Source organism: Lygodium microphyllum, chromosome 26 (genome assembly GCF_053477565.2).
Source record: "Lygodium microphyllum isolate KBCC chromosome 26, Lygodium_microphyllum_v1.1.10, whole genome shotgun sequence".
Classification (NCBI taxonomy): domain Eukaryota; kingdom Viridiplantae; phylum Streptophyta; class Polypodiopsida; order Schizaeales; family Lygodiaceae; genus Lygodium; species Lygodium microphyllum.
Window position 1 is genome coordinate 108,248,915 of NC_141160.1, and position 10,253 is coordinate 108,259,167.

At 39.1% G+C, this 10,253-nt stretch overlaps 1 pseudogene; it reads left to right on the plus strand.

Annotated features, from left to right (window-relative positions):
- Nucleotides 1–255: 255 nt before the first annotated feature.
- On the plus strand, nt 256–1,290 carry LOC148013659 (DNA (cytosine-5)-methyltransferase DRM2 pseudogene; annotated as a pseudogene).
- Nucleotides 1,291–10,253: the final 8,963 nt, after the last annotated feature.

The window sequence follows — 10,253 nt, forward strand, 5'->3', positions numbered from 1 at the left end:
AGTATTCAAATAACTAGACATGTTGGACCCTCACAAGGTATCTGTAGCAAAATATACTGGGCAGATGAAAGAGCCCTTAAGCTATGGTACAGTTACTTGGGCCTTAAAACAAAGATCAGCATTACTCCTACTCTAGACTTGGATGAGAGTGCCAGTGAAGACTCGAGTGTTTTATGGCTCGAGACTTAATCTATGAATGGGAAAACATCACCTCCACATCTAGGTTCTATCCCACCCTTCAAGTTCAAAAAGGGCATGGGGTTTGGAATTCTTGGCTTTTTTAAAGGCAGGCCAAAACCATTGAATAGTTTGATGGAAGGCCCTCCCTTTTTCTATTTTGAAAATGTTGAGAATGTTCGCAATTCAGAGTGGGAGACCATCAAATGACATTTTAATGGCATAGATCTAGAGTTCACAGACTCTAGATATTTTTCAGCATGCTTTAGGCCTTGTGGTTATGTTCATAACCTTCCAGTAGATGGACGAAGGTTGATCCTTCCCCCTGCTCCCATGACAATCTTTGAGGTGCTTCTGGAAAAAAAGAAGTATTGGCCCCCATGGGATCCGAGAGAGAAGTTGAATTGCATAAACACACGGCGTGCCCCTAGCACTCTATGTGGACTGCTCAGAAAAATATTTTCTTCCCACAAAGAAAGCGAGATACCTTCTTATCTTCAACAGGAGATTGTCCTAGCATGCAAAAGATGGAACTTGGCTTGGGTTAGCCTACGCCAAGCTGCCCCACTTGAACCCCATGAGATTGAGCTGGTGCTTGGATATGACCGTGACCACACTTGAGGTTGCTCTACCCTTTCAGATCGGTATGATGCATTGGGCAACTCATTTCAGTTCAATATTGTTGCGTACCATCTTTCACCACTGAAAGAATTATATCCTCAAGGTTTAACAGTTCTGTCCTTATTCTTGAGCCTTGGTGGGGCAGAAGTGGCATTGCACAAATTGGGTATAATTTTGAAGGCTCTTGTTATTGTGGAGATCAATGATAAATGTGAAAACATAATAGCCAACTGGTGGAACAAAACAGGCCAAACAGGCCGATCTCAAATGGAGGATGATGTTAGAGATCTTACTAATGATAAGTTGGCTAAGATTGTGGATGCAGTGGGAAAGATTGACCTCATAATTGGGGGAAGCCCCTGCAACAATCTCTCAGGCAACAATAGAGTAAGCAGGGTAGGCTTCGGTGGCAAAGAATCCTGTCTTTTCTTTGAATTTCCCAGGATTCTAAATAGTTTAAAACATATCATGCAAGCAAGAGGTTACCTTTGAATAGTTTAAAACATATCATGCAAGCAAGGGGTTACTTTTGAGCTTTTCAAAACTGCACCAGCATGCAGAAAAGAAAAGGAGGTGTAATCTGTATGAGATCCGAATTAGTTTTGGTCCTTGGTATCCCTGTAGGCAACCTTCTTGAATACTAATAGTGGCTTGCCTTTGACAAACATCCTATTTTTTGCATATGTCCTTTGTTATTGCTGTTAAATTTACGGGACCCAAACTCTCAAATCAACCTTCTGTTGGCAACGATTGTACATGATCTCATGGGGGCGTTAAAAACCTTTCATGTAACTTGCAGCATTCCCAATAGAAGTCATCATATAGGCCTTTTCTGGTGTTTGTGAGTCCTACAATTTCTACGATATCTGAGTCTTCCTTGGTCACTGTGTTTTGTTCAATGCAAGTTGTGAGAAATATCTGAGTCTTCCTTGGTCTTTATATAGAGAAACTTCTACAATATTTGAGTCTTCCTTGGTCTTTATATAGAGAAATTTCTCTCGTTCTTAAGGTGCATAAGACATTGGTTCCCTTCTTAGCTTCTAGCGAACTCCACCATAAATGAGGTGCACATGTTACTTTTATTGCTTGATCATCTCTATCCATTTACTCATGGTGTTGCTTGATCATCTCCACCCACCCACCCACCCACAAATTAACGTATGTCGGAGTGTTTCCGGTCTCGTGTGTTGCACTGGACCTCACCGGACCTTGCTACCACTCTCTCTTTGCTTTTTATCCATTCATTATCTCCTCTCCTTCCATCTCTCTCTTTTTCTCTTTCTTTATTATGCTGTATGTTTATTCCCTCTCTCTCGTTCCTTCTTCCTTTTTCTCTTCCTCCCCCTCTCTCATTTTCTTTAACAAAACATATCTCGTTTTCTTTAACAAAACTATTACTACTACTACAACAATAACAAACAAGAAAACCACTACTACTACTACAACCATGACTACGATGACTACAACTACGACCACGACTATGACTACGACTACGACTACGACTACGACCATGGCCACGACTATGACTACGACAATGACTACGACAATGACTACAACTATGACTACCACTACCACTACCACTATAATAAACAAGAAAAGAAGAAAAAACAACAACAACCACAACAACAACTACTACAATAACAATAAACAAGAAAAGAAGAAAAAACTACTACTACTACTACTACTACTACTACAAAAAACAAGAAAACTAAACAACAATAAACAAGAAAAGAAAAAAAACTACTACTACTACTACAACAACAAACAAGAAAACAACAAGGTCTCCCTCCTTCTCTCTCTCCCTCTCTCTCCCTCTCCCTCTCTTTCTCTCTTTCCCTATTATGTTTAATATTTTCTCCCTCTCTCTCTCTCATTCTTTCTTTCGTTTTCTCTCTTCCTCTCCCTCTCTCATTTCCTCTCCCTCCCTCACCCTCTCTTTCTTTCTTTCCCTATTATGTTTAATGTTTTTTCTCTCTCCTCTCCCTCTCTCATTTCCTTTTCTCTGTTCCTCTCCCTCTCTCATTTCTTCTCCCTTCCTCTCTCTCTCCCTCTCCCTCTCTTTCTCTCTTTCCCTATTATGTTTAATGTTTTCTCCCTCTCTCTCTCGTTCTTTCTTTCCTTTTCTCTCTCCCTCTCCCTCTCTCATTTCCTCTCCCTCCCTCACCCTCACCCTCACCCTCTCTTTCTCTCTTTCCCTGTTATGTTTGATGTTTTTTCTCTCTCTTCTTCCTCTCTCATTTCCTTTTCTCTCTTCCTCCCCCTCTCTCATTTCCTCTCCCTCCCTCTCCCTCTCCCTCCCCCTCTCCCTCTCCCTTTCCCTCTCTTTCTCTCTTTCCCTATTATGTTTAATGGTTTTTTCCCTCTCTCTCTCATTCCTTCTTTCCTTTTCTCTCTTCCTCTCCCTCTCTCATTTCCTCTCCCTCCCTCACCCTCACCCTCTCTTTCTCTCTTTCCCTATTATGTTTAATGTTTTTTCTCTCTTCCTCTCCCTCTCTCTTTCCCTATTATGTTTAATGTTTCCCTCTCTCTTCTCTCCCTCTCTTTCCTCTCCCTCTCTCATTTCCTCTCCCTCTCTTTCTCTCTTTCCCTAAACCGGTTTAATGTTTTTTCTCTCCTCTCCCTCTCTCATTTCCTTTTCTCTCTTCCTCTTCCTCTCCCTCTCTCATTTACTCTCCCTGCCTCACCCTCTCTTTCTCTCTTTCCCTATTATGTTTAATATTTTTTCTCTCTCCTCTCCCTTACTCATTTTCTTTTCTTTCTCCCTCTCCCTCTCCCTCTCTTTCTCTCTTTCCCTATTATGTTTAATGTTTTTTTCCTCTCTCTCTCGTTCCTTCTTTCCTTTTCTCTCTTCCTCTCCCTCCCTCACCCTCACCCTCACCCTCTCTTTCTCTCTTTCCCTATTATGTTTAATGTTTTTTCTCTCTTTCTCTCCCTCTCTCTTTCCCTATTATGTTTAATGTTTCCCTCTCTTTCCTCTCCCTTCCTCTCCCTCTTCCTCTCCCTCTCTCATTTCCTCTCCCTCCCTCACCCTCACCCTCTCTTTCTCTCTTTCCCTATTATGTTTAATGTTTTTTCTATCTCCTCTCCCTATCTCATTTCCTTTTCTCTCTTCCTCTCCCTCTCCCTCTCTTTCTCTCTTTCCCTATTATGTTTAATGTTTTTTCCCTCTTTCTCTTGTTCCTTCTATCCTTTTCTCTCTTCCTCTCCCTCTCTCATTTCCTCTCTCTCTCTTTCTCCCTTTTCCTATTATGTTTAATATTTTTTCCTTCTCTCTCTCATTTCTTCTTTCCTTTTCTCTCTTCCTCTCCCTCTCTCATTTTCTCTCCCTCCCTTTCTCTCTTTCTCTATTATGTTTAATGTTTCCCTCTTTTTCCTCTCCCTCCCTGTCCCTCTCCCTCTTCCTCTTCCTCTCCCTCTCCCTCTCTTTCTCTCTTTCCCTATTATGTTTAATGTTTCCCTCTCTTCCTCCCTCTCCCTCTCCCTCTCCCTCTCTTTCCCTATTATGTTTAATGTTTCCCTCTCTTTCCTCTCCCTCTCCCTCTCCCTCTCCCTCTCTCATTTCCTCTCCCTCCCTCTCCCTCTCCCTCTGTTTCTCTCTCATTTCCTCTCCCTCTCTCAATACACATGAATTTTAACAAAAATAAGTAAAAGAGAAAGATAAAACACAAAAACAAAGCAAGAAGGAATAATTCACTCACCGTAAAGACTCGAAGATGGATTCAGTGGCTCCTCTTCGCGATGGCAGCTCCTCTTTGCCCTCCATACACTTCCTCCTCTTATTCGCGAATGGTGGCAGTGACGGTGAGAAGATTTCCTTCTCCCTCTTTCTCTCTTTTGCTTCCTCTCCCTCTCAAATGTAAGATGTTCGCTCTTCCTTTTGCTCTCCCTTTCACTCTCTCTTTCGTGTATGTGCGCAAAATAAAGTGCTCGGGTTTCGGCCTGCATTTTTTTCATTTGGGCACCGTCACTATTTGCGTCACTATAATAGCGACGCCGCTATTTTGCGTCAGAAACTGCCGTCGCTATACCTCCATATCCTTGTAGTGCATCAACTACACGGAAGCATTATATCATTGTGGTGATAGACTATTTCATGAAGTGGTTTAAAGCTCGTGCTAGGATGAAGGATAATACCAAGGAAACTGCTAGTCTTATCCTAGAATAGATTGTTTGTCATTTTGGTCCACCTAAAGAGTTTATGATAGATTGTAGGACACCTTTTTTAAATAAAGTGATTAAGGCTTCGATTGAAACTCTAAAGATTAAACATAATAAGACCACACCTTATACCCTCAAAGCTAATGGGAAAGTAGAGAGTATTAATAAGCAGCTTGTGGGGATCTTATTTAAGATTGTATTTGAAGGTAAGCATGATTGGGATAAGAGGTTGTATGTGGCTATTTGGGCTTATAACACGACATTCAAAAGAGCCACATGCCACACCCCTTTTAAATTACTATATGGGGAAGATTGTGTTTTACCATTGGAGCTTGAGCTTCCTAAAATAAGGTTCGGTCTAAACCATTCTTTGGGTTCATTTCCCTTGCGCTTCTTGATGAGATTCAGTTACAAGCCTTATTACATCACAAAGTAGGAAAGAAGCGGATGAAACTGTTTCATGATCTTCAAGCTAAGACATATAAATTTGCTAATTGGTACTATATTATGATGCCCATTGTGAGCTCTTCCCAGGCAATTTGCAACCCAAATGGGATGGTCCTTATAAGATCATTTGTATAGGAAACAATGACTCTATAATATCCCTTTTAGTGGATTTGCAAGGAGTAGAGTTCAAAACTAAAGTAAATTTCAATCAATAAAAGTCCAATTATGTATAGGGATTGACATTGGACTTGGTGCCTTTGTAGGTCCTTTAGGATCCAACTTAAACTTGTAGATTGTACCAAGACTGTTGGATGGGAAAAGTCATTCCTTATCTTGAGCATCCATATTTAGAGCAATATTACCACTAAGGCAAAGTGATTTGGTGAAGTAAGGGTTATAACATTATTGAGTGGAAAGACGGATCTTTCATATGGGATATTAAGGTCTATTGCCACCACTATCATAGGGTTCTTACTAGCATCCCTATTGATCTCAATGAGGAAGGAGAAATTATACATGTCTTACACCCTCTCTCTCTATTAGAGTTTGATTATCATAAGTACAAGTAGGTTGATCATTATGGCAGGGTTCATTAATGAAGCCTGGGTTTATACATTATATTTTGATGATGCTTCTCAAGGACCTGCTAAGCATGCGAGTGTAAGGGTTTTCATTAAAGATCCCTGATGTCGAGTGGTTTTAAAAATAAGAGTGTATTTAAACATTGCTTTTACAAATAATATGGCGGAATATAAGGCCTTACTCATGGGGTTAAATCTAGCTAGATGTGGTGGTATTTGCTAGTTATTGGTGAAAGGAAACTCACAATTTGTGATCAACCAATTGAATGGGGCCTATAGTGTGAGGGATCCCATTCTAAGGATGGTACCATCGTGCAACCTTGAACACCCTTGAGATCTTTGAGGTAGTGAATTGCTAGCTAATTTCCTGATAGTGGAATCACTTTGTGGATTCCCTAGCCAATTATGCATTTGTTAAAAGTGTCTTTCTTAACTATGGTGGTATTCGCCAATTATTTTTAGTGAAAGGAGACTCATAGTTTTTGATCAACCAATTGAATGGGACCTATAGTGTGAGGGATCCCATTCTAAGGATGTACCATCATGCAACCTTGGACACCCTTGAGATCTTTGAGGTAGTGACTTGCCAGCTTGATTCCTCGATAGTGAAATCGCTTTGCTGATTTCCTGGCCAATTATGCCTTTGTTGAATGTGTATTTCTTAACTTTAGTCCTAGGGGGCTTTTACAATTGCCTCCTAATGTTAGTCAGGGCTACTGTGGAGAGTGCTTGCTAACATGTCCTACTTTGGTCATCGATGGTTAGTATGGGTTATGAGCTAGGTAGCAATTGACCATCTTCCTATTCTGTCATCACATGGACACATCAAATCGTTCAATGGCATTTTAATAGGACACCCTTAGCTAATAATTTGATGCATTTAGTATAGGGCTTGAGCAACCCATCCCCTTAGTCTAATTTTGTGCTTCACTATGGTTTATGCGGGGACCAAGGGTTTATTTGAATAGTAGGTGTTGAGTGTGAAATATGTTGGTTTTTGGGCTGATTTTTTGTTGTTTTTAATGATAAATGTTGTTTATTTTGAAGTGTTTGGAAAGGTTTGGATAAGTTTGAAGGGTTTTTTATGGTTTTTGATGAGAATGTTTGGTTCTGTAAGGTTTGATTTTCTTCTGTTTTGTTCTGTTTTGGTAGTAGAGATGGTTGAATAAATGTTTTGAGAGATGATTGAAGTTGTGTGAAGAGGTTTATGAAAGATTGAATTGGTTTTGTTTTGGTTTTTATGGTTTTTATGGGTTCTGTTGATCTTCTATGAAGTTCTGTAAGCTTCTATAGCTCTATTGTTCTGTACTTCTGTTGCTCTGTGGTTCTGTTCTGTTGTTTCTGTTGAGTGTTATGATGGATGTGTGGATATTTTGGGAAGTTTTTTTGTCTTAGGAAAGGATGAATGGAATCTCTATCCAAGCTAATTGAAGTGAAGAAGTAACTGCTGAAGATTTATAGAAGATTTATAGAAGGTTACATAAGACAGTGACAGAAGACAGATTTCACAGGACACTATGAAGTCTCTGGTGACCTTTCATACCAGACAAGGGGATGAAAACACCTGGAATGGCCACACGAAGCTCCGCAGCAAAGGCTTCCTCCAGCGACTTCATCAACGTGTATGATGCAATCACTAAAATAGTAAGGCTAGGCCTAGGTGTGTCTTACTTAAAGAAGTTAGTGTATTGGTGATGCTTCCTTACATTTTTGAGGCTACAAGTGGTCTTGCATCCTTGTGCTATTATTACACCTTAAGATCTTCAAGACATTTCCCTTTTTCAAATGTCTTCTTCAAATTCGATCTGTCGCCACTTGCCACCCCTTGCTAATTTTCATTTTCTTGATAAAGCCTTGAGATAAGTATGCAATTGGCTCTGGTTCAAACAAATTGAAAATTTGGACCACAATCCAACCTTCTTGTTGCTTTATCTTGTACTATAGCTTGCATCTTTCCACACATTATAAATAAAACAATACTTTTGTGCATTACAAGGTGAGACTCTTGTGGTATACATGGATTTTTGAAAATTATTTATACACAAATATAATGGTTTGTTAATTTATATAAAAGTGAAATATGATGGGCTATAGCACATTGACACTTGGCCTTGGAATAAGTCATTCATAAAAATGTGGATTGTATTGGAAGGATGCGCATGCCATCAAGAAGGTGTGGTAGAATGGCAAGATTTATATGTTGATGATTACATCTATGATCACATCCTCTTAGCCTATTCTACTAACAACATGCATCTCTTCCTTCAAGAGGTGTTTGTCAAGAAGAGGGCATTCCAAGAGTTGTTAAGGTAATGGAAAATATCACACACTCCCAACACTCACACGAAAGTACGAGATGTATTACTCATGGGATTCCAGAAATATCATTCCCTTTTAAGAAAACTTTGTTCTTTTTCTTTTTCCTCCATTTCGTGTACCTCCTTCAATATATTTTTGCAATCCTTAGTATAAAAGAAGGAATGAAGTGGCACTTCTTGAAGATAGCTTTAGGGCTCCACAAGCTCTCCTACAATCAATGGGTAACTTGTGCACAAGTATTCTTGCTCTTCCCATGTCATGGGTAGTTCTTGGAACTTTTTATTCTCTTTAACTATAATGTTGATTTTGGCTTGATGATAGACATGAGTAAGTAATGACATCATATTTTTGGTTTCTTTGAGGCTTTAAAGAAGCTAATTCCCATCGCAAACTAAAATACTAAAAATATAAGAAATATACAATAATGCCAAGAAAACCATTGCCAAGGTAGCTAGGCTGCCATGAATCAGGTTACCAATTGATATAATGGCTTAGAATAATCAATGAGAGAGTGTAGCATGATATCCTCCTCATGCTATGGAGGGGCATGGTATCCACCCCAATGCCATGGTAACCAAAGAATATGCACTCACAATGGATGGTGGGAGGTGGAAACCTCAAACAAGAAATTTTTAGAATTGGCAGAAGATGCTTGGAAAGTTGCAACTTAGCCTTTTATACCTAACCCTATGCCTAAGGTTAAATATTGGCAAAGGTGTTATTTTTCTTTATTATAAGCCATCCCGGTGTAAAAGAGCTTTGACTTCAAAGCTGAAATTAGGACAAGACACAATGAAGATTACAAGGATAGCTTGAAACATAAGGATCCATGTTGAAATAAAACTTCAAGTTGAAAAAGTCCATATAAGTCGATGAAGGAGAAGTATATATGCTGAAGAAACTACTATAGGCTATCCAAAACATGCTGCAATATAATTTTGGCCATAACTCGAAGTAGAAGTGTCCAATTTCCATGTGCAAAAATGTAGAGGACAATAGGTAGTATCTAGCTATGTCGTCAAAAGCCAAATTTTATGAAGATAAAGCAATTAATTTCTTCACAAAAATTTAATACAACAAGTTGTTTACTCCTCAATGAGTGAAGTATCCTCTTAAAGAAGCCATGGAAATTGTTCCAAATACGAAGCATGCTACCAAGAAGACTCTTGCATAGGCAAACCCTTCCACTTAGTGAGATAATTTGCAAGAATTCAGATCCTTAGAACCTTCTCTCGCTTGCCAACAATCTTTTCAGGTTTGTAAATGATCAAACCATCTTCATCAAGGGAGAGGTAGTTCTTCAAGAATTTGAATTTTAGGGCCAAAAACGCTTCAAAAAATGCACTTTTGTTAATCAGTGGATTAAGGAAAGGGTCAAAGAGATTTCACAACATGGACAAAAATATGATATTCTTGTCTCCTCTGCTTTTGAGATAGTAGAGTCCATTTTGTGGTTTTCCCTCCTATTTAGCCAAATTCTTCAAATCCTGACAAGTTTTGGTAGTCCCAAAGGCCCTATTAACTAATAAAAGCTGACAAAACATCTAACAAAGACATGACAGAGTTAAGTTACAGAGTTAAGTTAATTCATACCATTTTGAAAATTGGAAGAATTTTCAAATATCTTCTTGGCACTTGTAGTATTTTTAATTTGTCTCCTTGAGTTCCGCCCTTAGATCCTTGACCTCTCTCTTTAGGTTTCTTTCTCTGCACATTGTCTACATACTCATTGTCTTTTACATGGCATCCTTTCATTCTATAAACTCTTGCACCATCTATAGCAAAAGTGCAAATGGAGAATGGGAGGCCAAAACATTTACTATAAATGATTGGGTTACAATGCTACCATCTTGTAGGGGCTCTCATAAGGTGAAAAGAATGAAATGGAAGGATATTAAATATCAGTGGAAGGGGTGCATAATTTCTTTCAAAACTACGCCTCAAGGATGT